Source organism: Balaenoptera musculus, chromosome 13, assembly GCF_009873245.2.
Source record: "Balaenoptera musculus isolate JJ_BM4_2016_0621 chromosome 13, mBalMus1.pri.v3, whole genome shotgun sequence".
In the NCBI taxonomy this organism is placed as follows: Eukaryota; Metazoa; Chordata; class Mammalia; order Artiodactyla; family Balaenopteridae; genus Balaenoptera; species Balaenoptera musculus.
Window position 1 is genome coordinate 8204032 of NC_045797.1, and position 13381 is coordinate 8217412.

The window sequence follows — 13381 nt, forward strand, 5'->3', positions numbered from 1 at the left end:
AATTATTACAATCATTTCTGCTATCTGGAATTGCTTCACAACAGCAACTGCTTCAACGGGGTGTTTTTTCTTTTCAATTACTGAGGAAATATTTGGTCACAATTTCTCACCTGTTTTGTTGGTATCAAGTGTAGCTTTTGTTGTTTTTGTTCATAGGTTTTGTTGAATCTCTCCTTTTTTTCTTATGTTTTTCTGTAGTTGCTGTGTTGGTTCCTTTTTTATGAATCATCATTGAAAGAGGGACAGAGTAGTGTACCAGACTAACTGTGTGTGTGTGTGTGTTTATGTGTTTTTTGTTGTTGTTTTTTTCCTTGATCAGACCATGTCTTTGTAGCTGCCACAGAGTCGGGTTGCTTCCTGCAACTATAACTACTCTGCACGATTCTGCACATTACCTCGGGTTATTGGAACCAAACTGGGTTCCTTTTGAGTTTGAGAATTTTGGTTATTAATTTTGGTCTTACTGAAAATGGAGTTTGTGGTTTCGTAACTGTTTCTCATTGGTGACTGTGTGTAATGTCAGTGCTGTGTTCCTGGGTGAACTCTGTATGAGTGGTTTAGTCTTTTCTGGTTAGACCCTTTAGTGGTGCTTTCAGCCAGGGCTTAGTTACCTGAATGCTTTGGAACTTTTTTCTACCCCAAAGCACCTGAGAAGTACAGTAGCCTCAGAAACAGTCGCCCTCTCTGTACTTATGTTTTCTCAAACTCTCATACTTACCTTTTTGTCATCTTTTTTAATAGAGGCAAAAGAACAGATTTCATTCTAAGTATTCTTTTACTCGTTGAACTAAAGTGAGGAAGGTACTGAAGGATATTAAAAATCTTTAAAAATATCCATTAGACAGTGGATCGTGCCCTTAACTTGTAGTCTGGCATTACACAGGAATATTTTTTTCTGTACCCTTGTCTTTGTTCTTCCTTTTGAAAAAAATATTTATTAGCTATATATGCACATGACTAAGAGTCCAATAGTTCCTCAAGGTTAATTTGCTAAACAGCAGTCTCCTGTCTTCATTCTTCCTACCCCTACCCCCATTTTCCTTTCTTTCTCTTCCCCACTTGCTCCCCCAGTGAGATCTTTAAGGTCTTTCAGCTCCAGCTGGCTGGCCATCAGGTAAAGTAGAAAAACTTCTGGTGATACTATTCAGTTGATTATCATTTTTTTTGGATCTTGTCAAAGAACAAACTTTTAGTTTTATTAACTTCATCATTTCTCTATTTTTCATTATTTATTTAAATTTTTTTATTGAACTGTAGTTGAATTACAATGTGTTAATTACTGCTGTACAGCAAAGTGACTCAGTTATACATATATATACATTTTTTCATATTTTTTCCCATTATGGTTTATCAGAGGATATTGAATATAGTTTCCTGTGCTATATGGTAGGACCTTGTTGTTTATCATTTCTCTATTTTTCTATTTCATTAATTTCCACTCTTTACTGTTTGCTTCCTTCTGCTTACTCTTAGTTTGGTTTACTTTTCTTTTTCTAGGTTTTTAAGGTGAACGCTTAGATTATTGGTTGGAGAGTTTCTTTTCCTAATATAGGCAGTTTAAAGCTCTAAATCTCCCTTCTGAGTACCAGTTTAGCTGCTTCCCATAAATTTTGGTATGTCAAGTTTTAATTTTCATTCAGATCAAAATACTTTCTAAATCCCCTTGTAATTCTTTTACTCATGGTTTATTTAGAAATGTGTTGTTTCATTTTTATCTGTTTGTGTATTTCCCAAACTTCCTTCTCTTGTTTGATTTCTAATTCAGCTCCATTGTAGTCAGAGAACAAACTTTGCATGATTTCAGACCTTTTAAATTTATAAATACTTGTTTATGGACTTGTGTATGGTCTACCCTGATAAGGTTCCGTGTGGTTTAAAAAGAATGGATTCTGCTGTTGTCGAGAGGAGTGTTTTATAGATGCCTGTTAGGTCAAGTTGGTTGATAGTGTTGTTCAAGCCTTCTGCAGACTTGCTGATTATCTGTCTAGTTATTAGTTGTTTCTATTCTTTTTTTTTTTTTTTTAAACATCTTTATTGAAGTATAATTGCCTTACAATGGTGTGTTAGCTTCTGCTTTATAACAAAGTGAATCAGTTATACATATACAATATGTTCCCATTTCTCTTCCCTCTTGCATCTCCCTCCCTCCCACCCTCCCCATCCCACCCCTCTAGGTGGTCACAAAGCACCGAGCGGATATCCCTGTGCTATGCGGCTGCTTCCCACTAGCTATCTATTTTACATTTGGTAGTGGATATATGTCCATGACACTCTCTTACCCTGTCACATCTCACCCCACCCCCTCCCCATATCCTCAAGTCCATTCTCTAGTAGGTCTGTGTCTTTATTCCCATCTTGCCACTAGGTTCTTCATGGCCTTTTTTTTTTTTTCCTTAGATTCCGTATATATGTGTTAGCATACTGTACTTGTTTTTCTCTTTCTGACTTACTTCACTCTGTATGACAGACTCTAACTCCATCCACCTCATTACAAATACCTCCATTTCATTTCTTTTTATGGCTGAGTAATATTCCATTGTATATATGTGCCACATCTTCTTTATCCATTCATCTGTCGATGGACATTTAGGTTGCTTCCATGTCCTGGCTATTGTAAATAGAGCTGCAATGAACATTTTGGTACATGACTCTTTTTGACCTATGGTTTTCTCAGGGTATATGCCCAGTAGTGGGATTGCTGGGTCGTATGGTAGTTCTATTTGTAGTTTTTTAAGGAACCTCCATACTGTTCTCCATAGTGGCTGTATCAATTTACATTCCCACCAACAGTGCAAGAGTGTTCCCTTTCCTCCACACCCTCTCCAGCATTTATTGTTTCTAGATTTTTTGATGATGGCCATTCTGACCAGTGTGAGATGATACCTCATTGTAGTTTTGATTTGCATTTCTCTAATGATTAATGATGTTGAGCATTCTTTCATGTGTCTGTAGGCAATCTGTATATCTTCTTTGGAGAAATGTCTATTTAGGTCTTCTGCCCATTTTTGGATTGGGTTGTTCGTTTTTTTGTTATTGAGCTGCATGAGCTGCTTGTAAATCTTGGAGATTAATCCTTTGTCAGTTGCTTCATTTGCCAATATTTTCTCCCATTCTGATGGTTGTCTTTTGGTCTTGTTTATGGTTTCCTTTGCTGTGCAAAAGCTTTTAAGTTTCATTAGGTCCCATTTGTTTATTTGTGTTCTTATTTCCATTTCTCTGGGAGCTGGGTCAAAAAGAATCTTGCTGTGATGTATGTCATAGAGTGTTCTGCCTATGTTTTCCTCTAAGAGTTTGATAGTGTCTGCCCTTACACTTAGGTCTTTAATCCATTTTGAGTTTATTTTTGTGCATGGTGTCAGGGAGTGTTCTAATTTCATACTTTTACATGTACCTGTCCAATTTTCCCAGCACCACTTATTGAAGAGGCTGTCTTTTCTCCACTGTATATGTTTGCCTCCTTTATCAAAGATAAGGTGACCACATGTGTGTGGGTTTATCTCTGGGCTTTCTATCCTGTTCCATTGATCTATATTTCTGTTTTTGTGCCAGTACCAAACTGTCTTGATTACTGAAGCTTTGTAATATAGTCTGAAGTCAGGGAGCCTGATTCCCCCAGCTCCATTTTTCATTCTCAAGATTGCTTTGGCTACTCGGGGTCTTTCGTGTTTCCATACAAATTGTGAAATTTTTTGTTGTAGTTCTGTGAAAAATGCCAGTGGTAGTTTGATAGGGATTGCATTGAATCTGTAGATTGTTTTGGGTAGTAGAGTCCTTTTCACTATGTTGATTCTTCCAATCCAGGAACATGGTATATCTCTCCATCTATTTGTATCATCTTTAATTTCTTTCATCAGTGTCTTATAATTTTCTGCATACAGGTCTTTTGTCTCCTTAGGTAGGTTTATTCCTAGATATTTTATTCTTTTTGTTGCAATGGTAAACGGGAGTGTTTTCTTAATTTCACTTTCAGATTTTTCGTCATTAGTGTATAGAAATGCAAGAGATTTCTGTGCATTAATTTTGTATCCTGCTACTTTACCAAATTCATTGATTAGCTCTAGGAGTTTTCTGGTAGCATCTTTAGGATTCTCTATGTATAGTATCATGTCATCTGCAAATAGTGACAGCTTTACTTCTTCTTTTCCGATTTGGATTACTTTTATTTCTTTGTCTTCTCTGATTGCTGTGGCTAACACTTCCAAAACTATGTTGAATAATAGTGGTGAGAGTGGGCAACCTTGTCTTGTTCCTGATCTTAGTGGAAATGGTTTCAGTTTTTCACCATTGAGGACAATGTTGGCTGTGGGTTTGTCATTTGTGGCCTTTATTATGTTGAGGAAAGTTCCCTCTATGCCTACTTTCTGCAGGGCTTTTATCATAAATGGGTGTTGAATTTTGTCGAAAGCTTTCTCTGCATCTATTGAGATGATCATATGGTTTTTCTCCTTCAATTTGTTAATATGGTGTATCACATTGATTGATTTGCGTATATTGAAGAATCCTTGCATTCCTGGGATAAACCCCACTTGATCATGGTGTATGATCCTTTTAATGTGCTGTTGGATTCTGTTTGCTAGTATTTTGTTGAGGATTTTTGCATCTATGTTCATCAGTGATATTGGCCTGTAGTTTTCTTTCTTTGTGACATCTTTGTCTGGTTTTGGTATCAGGGTGATGGTGGCCTCGTAGAATGAGTTTGGGAGTGTTCCTCCCTCTGCAATATTTTGGAAGAGTTTGAGAAGGATAGGTGTTAGCTCTTCTCTAAATGTTTGATAGAATTCACCTGTGAAGCCATCTGGTCCTGGGCTTTTGTTTGTTGGAAGGTTTTTAATCACAGTTTCAATTTCAGTGCTTGTGATTGGTCTGTTCATATTTTCTATTTCTTCCTGGTTCAGTCTCGGCAGTTTGTGCATTTCTAAGAATCTGTCCATTTCTTCCAGGTTGTCCATTTTATTGGCATAGAGTTGCTTGTAGTAATCTCTCATTATCTTTTGTATTTCTGCAGTGTCAGTGGTTACTTCTCCTTTTTCATTTCTAATTCTATTGATTTGAGTCTTCTCCCTTTTTCTCTTAATGAGTCTGGCTAATGGTTTATCAATTTTGTTTATCTTCTCAAAGAACCAGGTTTTAGTTTCATTGATTTTTGCTATTGTTTCCTTCATTTCTTTTTCATTTATTTCTGACCTGATCTTTATAATTTCTTTCCTTCTGCTAGCTTTGGGGTTTTTTTGTTCTTCTTTCTCTAATTGCTTTAGGTGCAAGGTTAGGTTGTTTGTTCGAGATGTTTCCTGTTTCTTGAGGTAGGCTTGTATTGCTATAAACTTCCCTCTTAGCACGGCTTTTGCTGCGTCCCATAGGTTTTGGGTCGTCGTATCTCCATTGTCATTTGTTTCTAGGTATTTTTTGATTTCCCCTTTGATTTCTTCAGTGATCACTTCGTTATTAAGTAGTGTATTGTGTAGCCTCCATGTGTTTGTATTTTTTACAGATCTTTTCCTGTAATTGATATCTAGTCTCATAGCATTGTGGTCGGAAAAGATACTTGATACGATTTCAATTTTCTTAAATTTACCAAGGCTTGATTTGTGACCCAAGATATGATCTATCCTGGAGAATGTTCCATGAGCACTTGAGAAAAATGTGTATTCTGTTGTTTTTGGGTGGAATGTCCTATAAATATCAATTAAGTCCATCTTGTTTAATGTATCATTTAAAGCTTGTGTTTCCTTATTTATTTTCATTTTGGATGATCTGTCCATTGGTGAAAGTGGGGTGTTAAAGTCCCCTACTATGATTGTGTTGCTGTCGATTTCCCCTTTTATGGCTGTTAGTATTTGCCTTATGTATTGAGGTGCTCCTGTGTTGGGTGCATAAATATTTACAATTGTTATACCTTCCTCTTGGATCGATCCCTTGATCATTATATAGTGTCCTTCTTTGTCTCTTGTAATAGTCTTTATTTTAAAGTCTATTTTGTCTGATATGAGAATTGCTACTCCAGCTTTCTTCTGATTTCCATTTGCATGGAATATCTTTTTCCATCCCCTCACTTTCAGTCTGTATGTGTCCCTAGGTCTGAAGTGGGTCTCTTGTAGACAGCATATATATGGGTCTTGTTTTTGTATCCATTCAGCCAGCCTGTGTCTTTTGGTGGGAGCATTTAATCCATTTACATTCAAGGTAATTATCGATATGTATGTTCCTATTCCCATTTTCTTAAATGTTTTGGGTTTGTTATTGTAGGTGTTTTCCTTCTCTTGTGTTTCTTGCCTAGAGAAGTTCCTTTAGAATTTGTTGTAAAGCTGGTTTGGTGGTGCTGAACTCTCTCAGCTTTTGCTTGTCTGTAAAGGTTTTAATTTCTCCATCACATCTGAATGAGATCCTTGCTGGGTAGAGTAATCTTGGTTGTAGGTTTTTCTCCTTCATCACTTTAAGTATATCCTGCCACTCCCTTCTGGCTTGCAGAGTTTCTGCTGAAAGATCAGATGTTAACCTTATGGGGATTCCCTTGTGTGTTATTTGTTTTTTTTCCCTTGCTGCCTTTAATATGTTTTCCTTATATTTAATTTTTGACAGTTTGATTAATATGTGTCTTGGCGTGTTTCTCCTTGGGTTTATCCTGTATGGGACTCTCTGTGCTTCCAGGACTTGATTAACTATTTCCTATCCCATATTAGGGAAGTTTTCAACTATAATCTCTTCAAATATTTTCTCAGTCCCTTTCTTTTTCTCTTCTTCTTCTGGGACCCCTATAATTCGAATGTTGGTGCGTTTAATATTGTCCCAGAGGTCTCTGAGACTGTCCTCAGTTCTTTTCATTCTTTTTTCTTTATCCTGCTCTGCAGTAGTTATTTCCACCATTTTATCTTCCAGGTCACTTATCCTTTCTTCTGCCTCAGTTATTCTGCTATTGATCCCATCTAGAGTATTTTTAATTTCATTTATTGTGTTTTTCATCATTGCTTGGTTCCTCTTTAGTTCTTCTACGTCCTTGTTAAATGTTTCTTGCATTTTGTCTATTCTATTTCCAAGATTTTGGATCATCCTTACTATCATTATTCTGAATTCTTTTTCAGGTAGACTACCTATTTCCTCTTCATTTGTTAAGTCTAGTGTGTTTTGACCCTGCTCCTTCATCTGCTGTGTGTTTTTCTGTCGTCTCATTTTGCTTATCTTACTGTGTTTGGGGTCTCCTTATCACAGGTTGCAGGTTCGTAGTTCCCGTTGTTTTTGGTATCTGTCCCCAGTGGCTAAGGTTGGTTCAGTGGGTTGTGTAGGCTTCCTGGTGGAGGGAACTAGTGCCTGAGCTCTGGTGGATGAGGCTGGATCTTGTCTTTCTGGTGGGCACGTCCACGTCTGGTGGTGTATTTTGGGGTGTCTGTGGCCTTATTATGATTTTAGGCAGCCTCTCTGCTAATGGATGGGGCTGTGTTCCTGTCTTGCTAGTTGTTTGGCATAGGGTGTTCAGCACTGTAGCTTGCTGGTCATTGAGTGATGCTGGGTCTTGATGTTGAGATGGAGATCTCTGAGAGATTTTTGCCGTTTGGTATTATGTGGAGCTGGGAGGTCTCTTGTGGACCAGTGTCCTGAAGTTGGCTCTCCCACCTCCGAGGTACGGCCCTGATGCCTGGCTGAAGCACCAAGAGCCTTTCGTCCACACGGCTCAGAGTAAAAGGGAGAAAAAATAGAAAGAAAGAAAGAAAGAGGCTATAATATAGTGAAGTAAAATAAAGCTATTATAAAGCAAAACTATACAGACAAAATCTCCCCCAGAAGCATATACATATACACTCACAAAAAAAAAGGAAAAGGGGAAAAATTAATATATCCTGCTCCCAAAGTCCACCTCCTGAATTTGGGATGATTCGTTGTCTATTCAGGTATTCAACAGATGCAGGCACATCAAGTTGTTTGTGGTGTTTTAATCCGCTGCTTCTGAGGCTGCTGGGAGAGATTTCCCCTCCTCGTCTCTGTTCGCACAGCTCCTGGGGATCAGCTTTGGATTTGGACCCGCCTCTGCGTGTAGGTCGCCTGAGGGCGTCTGTTCCCCGCCCAGACAGGACGGGGTTAAAGGAGCAGCTGCTTCGGGGGCTCTGGCTCACCCAGGCCGCGGGGAGGGAGGGGTACAGAGGAGGCGGGGCGAGCCTGCGGTGTCAGAGGCCGGCGTGACGTTGCACCAGCCTGAGGTGCGCAGTGCGTTCTCCCGGGGAAGTTGTCCCCAGATCACGGGACCCTGGCAGTGGCGGGCTGCACGGGCTCCCGGGAGGGGCGGTGTGGAGAGTGACCTGTGCTCGCACACAGGCTTTTTGGAGGCAGCAGCAGCAACCCCAGCGTCTCACGCCCGTCTCTGGGGTCAACCCCTTCAGGCTGTGTTCACGCCGCCAACCCCAGTCCTCTCCCTGCGATCCGACGGAAGCCCGAGCCTCCGCTCCCAGCCCCGCCCGCCCCGGCGGGGGAGCAGACAAGCCTCTCGGGTTGGTGAGCGCTGCTTGGCGCCAAGCCTCTGTGCGGGAATCTCTCCGTTTTTCCCTCTGCGCCCCTGTTGCTATGGGATCCGCGCTGTTAGCCGCCGCTCGCGCCCGTCTCTGAAGTTCGTTTAGGCGACGCTCTGAATCCCCTCTCCTCGCGCACCAGGAAACAGGGAAGAAAAAGTCTCTTGCCTCTTTGGCAGCTGCAGACTTTTTCCCGGACTCCCTCCCGGCTAGCTGTGGTGCACTAACCCCTTCAGGCTGTGTTCACGCCGCCAACCCCAGTCCTCTCCCTGCGATCTGACCGAAGCCCGAGCCTCAGCTCCCAGCCCCGCCCGCCCCGGCGGCTGAGCAGACAAGCCTCTCGGACTGGTGAGTGCTGGTCAGCGCCGAGCCTCCGTGCGGGAAGTGCGGGAATCTCTCTGCTTTGCCCTCCACACCCCTGTGGCTGCGCTCTCCTCCGTGGCTCCGAAGCTTCCCCCCTCTGCCACCCGCAGTCTCTGCCCGCGAAGGGGCTTCCTAGTGCGTGGAAATCTTTCCTCCTTCACAGCTCCCTCCCACTGGTGCAGGTGCCGTCCCTATTCTTTTGTCTCTGTTATTTCTTTTTTCTTTTGCCCTACCCAAGTACGGGGGGAGTTTCTTGCCTTTTGGGAGGTCTGACGTTTTCTGTCAGCGCTCAGTGGGTGTTCTGTAGGAGCAGTTCCACGTGTAGATGTATTTCTACTGTATCTGTGGGAAGGAAGGTGATCTCCGCGTCTTACTCTTCCGCCATCTTCTCTCCTCCCCTCAGTTGTTTCTATTCTTGATTTTAAATCACAGATTACTGTCTTGGTGCTTCAGTAGTATTTTTGGCCTGTAATTGTTTTAGAAGGTATATTTTAAGATGTTTACTTATGCATTGGTTATAAATCACAGAAATGCCAGTCAAGAAGAAAAAAAAATATATATATAAAAACATATACACACATATATATGTATATGTATATATATAATATCCTGTAAAACTTGCTTGTAATTCAACAGATATTTACTGAAGCAGCAGTAAGTGTTAGGCGTATCATCGAATAAAACAAAGCCTCTGCCCCATGAAACTTACATTGTAGAGAAGGACAGATAAAAAACAAATATATGATGTGTTAGATGGTAGAGAATGCTGTGGAGAATAAATCAGAGTAAACAAGAAAGGGAGTTCAGGGTTGCCAAGGGATGGTTTATTAGAGTGGTCAGGACATTCGGGCAGAGACCTGAAGGGTGCAAGAGTTGCACAGTCCAAGCAGACTAACAGCATGTGCCAAGGCCCTCAGGTGAGAGCATTGCTGGGCACATTTTGTGAAACAGCAAGGAGAGGCCTGTGTGGCTGGAGCAGAAAAGGTGAGGGGCTTAGCAGTAGGAGGTCGGCAGAGGGAGGAGTAGGTTGGGCCAGATCACTGAGGACATTACAGGTCATCGTGAGAACTTTGCTTTTACCCTCAGTCAGGGAACTGTGGCAAAGTTTTTTTGTAAAGGGCCACATGACAAATATTTTAGGCTTTGCAGGCCATACAGTCTCTGTTGCAGCTGTTCAACTCTTCTGTTGTAGCCCCAAAACCACCAGAAACAATATGTAAATGAAAGGATGGGGTTGTGTTCCAATAAAATTTTACTTTATGAAAACAGGGAGTGGATCTGTCTTGTGAACTGCTAATCTGGAAAGCCATTTGAGGGTTTCAAGTAGAGAGGACACTTTACTTACGTTTTTTTTTTCTTTGAAGGCACTTTAAAAAACTTTATTTTGAAATAACTTAGATTTACAGAAAAGTTGCAGAAGTAATGCAGAGTATTCCCTTCACTGCTCTGATGTTAACAACTTACGTAGCCAAATAATCAAGACCAGGGAATGAACATTGATATAATACTATTAGCCAAACTGTAGACATTATTCACATTCCACATTTTTCCACCTAAGGTCATTTGTCTGTTCCAGTGTACAATCCAAAATATCACACCGCATTTAGTTGTTCTGATTCCTTAATTTCCTCCTATCTTTTTTTTTTAATTAATTTATTTATTTTTGGCTGTGTTGGGTCTTCGTTGCTGCACACGGGCTTTCTCTAGTTGTGGTGAGCGGGGGCTACTCTTTGTTGCGTTGCGCGGGCTTCTCATTGTGGTGGCTTCTTGTTGCGGAGCACAGGCTCTAGGCGTGCGGGCTTCAGTAGTTGTGGCACGTGGGCTCAGTAGTTGTGGCTCGCGGGCTCTAGAGCGCAGGCTCAGTAGTTGTGGTGCACGGGCTTAGTTGCTCCGCGGCATGTGGGATCTTCCCAGACCAGGGCTCAAACCCGTGTCCCCTGCATTGGCAGGCAGATTCTTAACCATTGTGCCACCCGGGAAGTCCAATTTCCTCCTATCTTTGACAGTTCCTCAGTCTTTTCTTGTGTTTCATGAACTCGGAGACTTTTCATGAGTACTAGTCAGTTATTTTGTGGAATGTCTCAATTTGAGTCTGTCTCATGTTTTCTCATGATTAGATTGCAGTTATGCATTTTTGGTATAGCTCACCTTTTAAAAGGATCACAGTGGCTGCTTTGGAAAGGGCAGAAGCAAGGAGGCTACTTAGAAAACTTGTAATAATCCAGGCTAGGCTTGGCGGTGGTGAGAAGTCATCAAACTAGGAACATATTTTGAACTGAATGGGTTCTGATCACAAAAGTTTGAGAACTGTTGCTGTAGCATCAGCTGACTGTTAGGAGAAGGAAAGGAAGAAAGACTATGAGAGATATATTGAAAATGAAGAAGTAGGTTTCTTTTTTTCTCTTGTGTGTCCTTTCTCACTCTTATCTTTGAACAGCTTGACTATTTTAGAAACTACAAGCTAACTGTGGTATTTGTTAGCCTTTGTTGGTACATCTGCACTGAATTTAAAGAACCTTAAAAACCAAGCACTAGGTGTACAGGAATACCTTTTCCTTGGACCCCTAGGGAAACAAAATTTATTATGAGCTGCCAGCCCCATTCTGGCACAGGCCTGTCATTTTAGTCCTTTTGATTTGTCACTTGTACCCATTATCTTTCTGGAATTCTCATTGGTTTTTTATTATATAAAACTGACGTCTGCTTCCAGCCATGATGGAGTTAATAAGGACTGGACTTACCTTCGTGCTATAAGCAACTAAAAAGCTAGACAAAATATACAATCCAGTTGTTCTCAGACAGTGGACAGCAGGATGTGATTCCCTGAGAGAGAGAAATGAGCACCACTATTGTCCCAACTTTCTGCCTGGAGATATTTCCAGATCACGTTGCAGGAAGGGGAATCCCGAAGAGAGCAGCTGGAAATTGCAGAACAGAGACGCTGCACAGAAGATGATGGTGCCTTTGAGTCTTTGTTGGATAGGGACCCACATACACAGGGTGAAGCTCCACAGGTTTGGAAAAAGGATGATCAGGGAGCTGTAACCTGACCATATCCCGTTGCTCACGTAGGATGAGGTTGACCAGCCGGAACGGTGAGCCCCTGGTGATAACCCAGGACGTTCAGTGGAGACACCCAAGGAAGTGGTCATCCTTGAAGTGGTTATTCTCAGCCCACCCCAGCAAAGCTTAGAGGCCTTTAAGGATCAACCGATCCACAGATAACTCCTGCTGGAATAAAGCTCAGCGCTTTCTGAAAGAAGACAACAAAATCAAGACACTCAGCAGTGTCCATTTGTAATGTCCAGTATCAAATAAAAAATTGTTGTTGTTAACCAGTATGCCAAGGAGCCCCCCAAAAAGCGACCCATAACTAGAAGAAAATTTAGCCACTAGGAACAAGGATGGGGAAGACTTGGAACAGAGCTATCAACCGAGTGATATAAAGCCATCAGAGGTTATTTAGAAGATAACCAGCAAAGGTGGTGGATATCATCCTTATTTTTATGGCCTATTTCCAGTGACCGCTTGGTGGCCTGTTTGGCTAATTCAGCCTTCCTGTCTCACCAGGACTTGTCTTTTCCAGTACAGCAGTGCAAGCCCAGCTTTCCTGCTCAGTATCGCATTGGGCAGCAGCCCCCAGTCTGCACATGTGTATAATAATAGCATATTATACCCTCTAAAATATATACAAAATAGAAAATTTTACGCTATGATCTATTCCAGTGGATTATCTTGCACATACCCTGTCTAAGGGCAGAGGCAAAGCCCTTATTAACATATCAATTAATTTACATTATTCCTTTTAGTATTTTCTGTTTATTTTTGTCGATTTGAATAGAAATATGTATCAGATTTGGGCTCAGATGTCAAATCTTCAGACTTTCTTTGACTATCCTGTGTAAATAGGTTGCTTGCTTTTCTCTATTATTGCATACTAGTTATATAGCACTTCATAAATATTCAGTTATAAATATATATATATATATATAATTTTGGTTTTCTTTATGGACTGCATCTTCCACAAATTTTAAATTTCACAAGGCAGAGATCTTGTCTATTTTATTTGCTAATCTAAACTCAGAGCTTGATGATACGGATACGATACGGATATAAATATCCCCGCTTATGGTGTAGACACCAAGTAAATATTTGTGGAATGAAATGATTGGAAAGAAGATAGTAAATTTACATATAAAGGACATTTTTAAAAATCAGTTTTTACCTTCAAGTTATTTAAAATTCAGTCCTTTTAATTTTATGTTCTTTTCTGATCTAGTGCTTAAAATTTCTTCCTTCTTTTTCATCTGGGTAACTGTTTTACAACTGGTAACTGTTAAAAGTTTCTGACATTTGTAACGTTTGTTTATCTTTCATAGGAGGTTGCCTCTAACTTTCTGTTTTATTCTTTGGGCCATTAGAAATAAATTTCTATAATTTATTTCTAAAAGTATCTTTTCACTCAGATTTCTATTTCGCATATTTGTTCTTTGCAGTATTACTGAACACGACAGCTATAGCATATT

The 13381-nt window shown here is 40.6% G+C and overlaps 1 protein-coding gene across 1 annotated transcript in view; it reads left to right on the forward strand.

Annotated features, from left to right (window-relative positions):
• Nucleotides 1-13381, forward strand: part of MGAT4A (alpha-1,3-mannosyl-glycoprotein 4-beta-N-acetylglucosaminyltransferase A) — a 117571-nt gene that overhangs the window by 71896 nt on the left and 32294 nt on the right.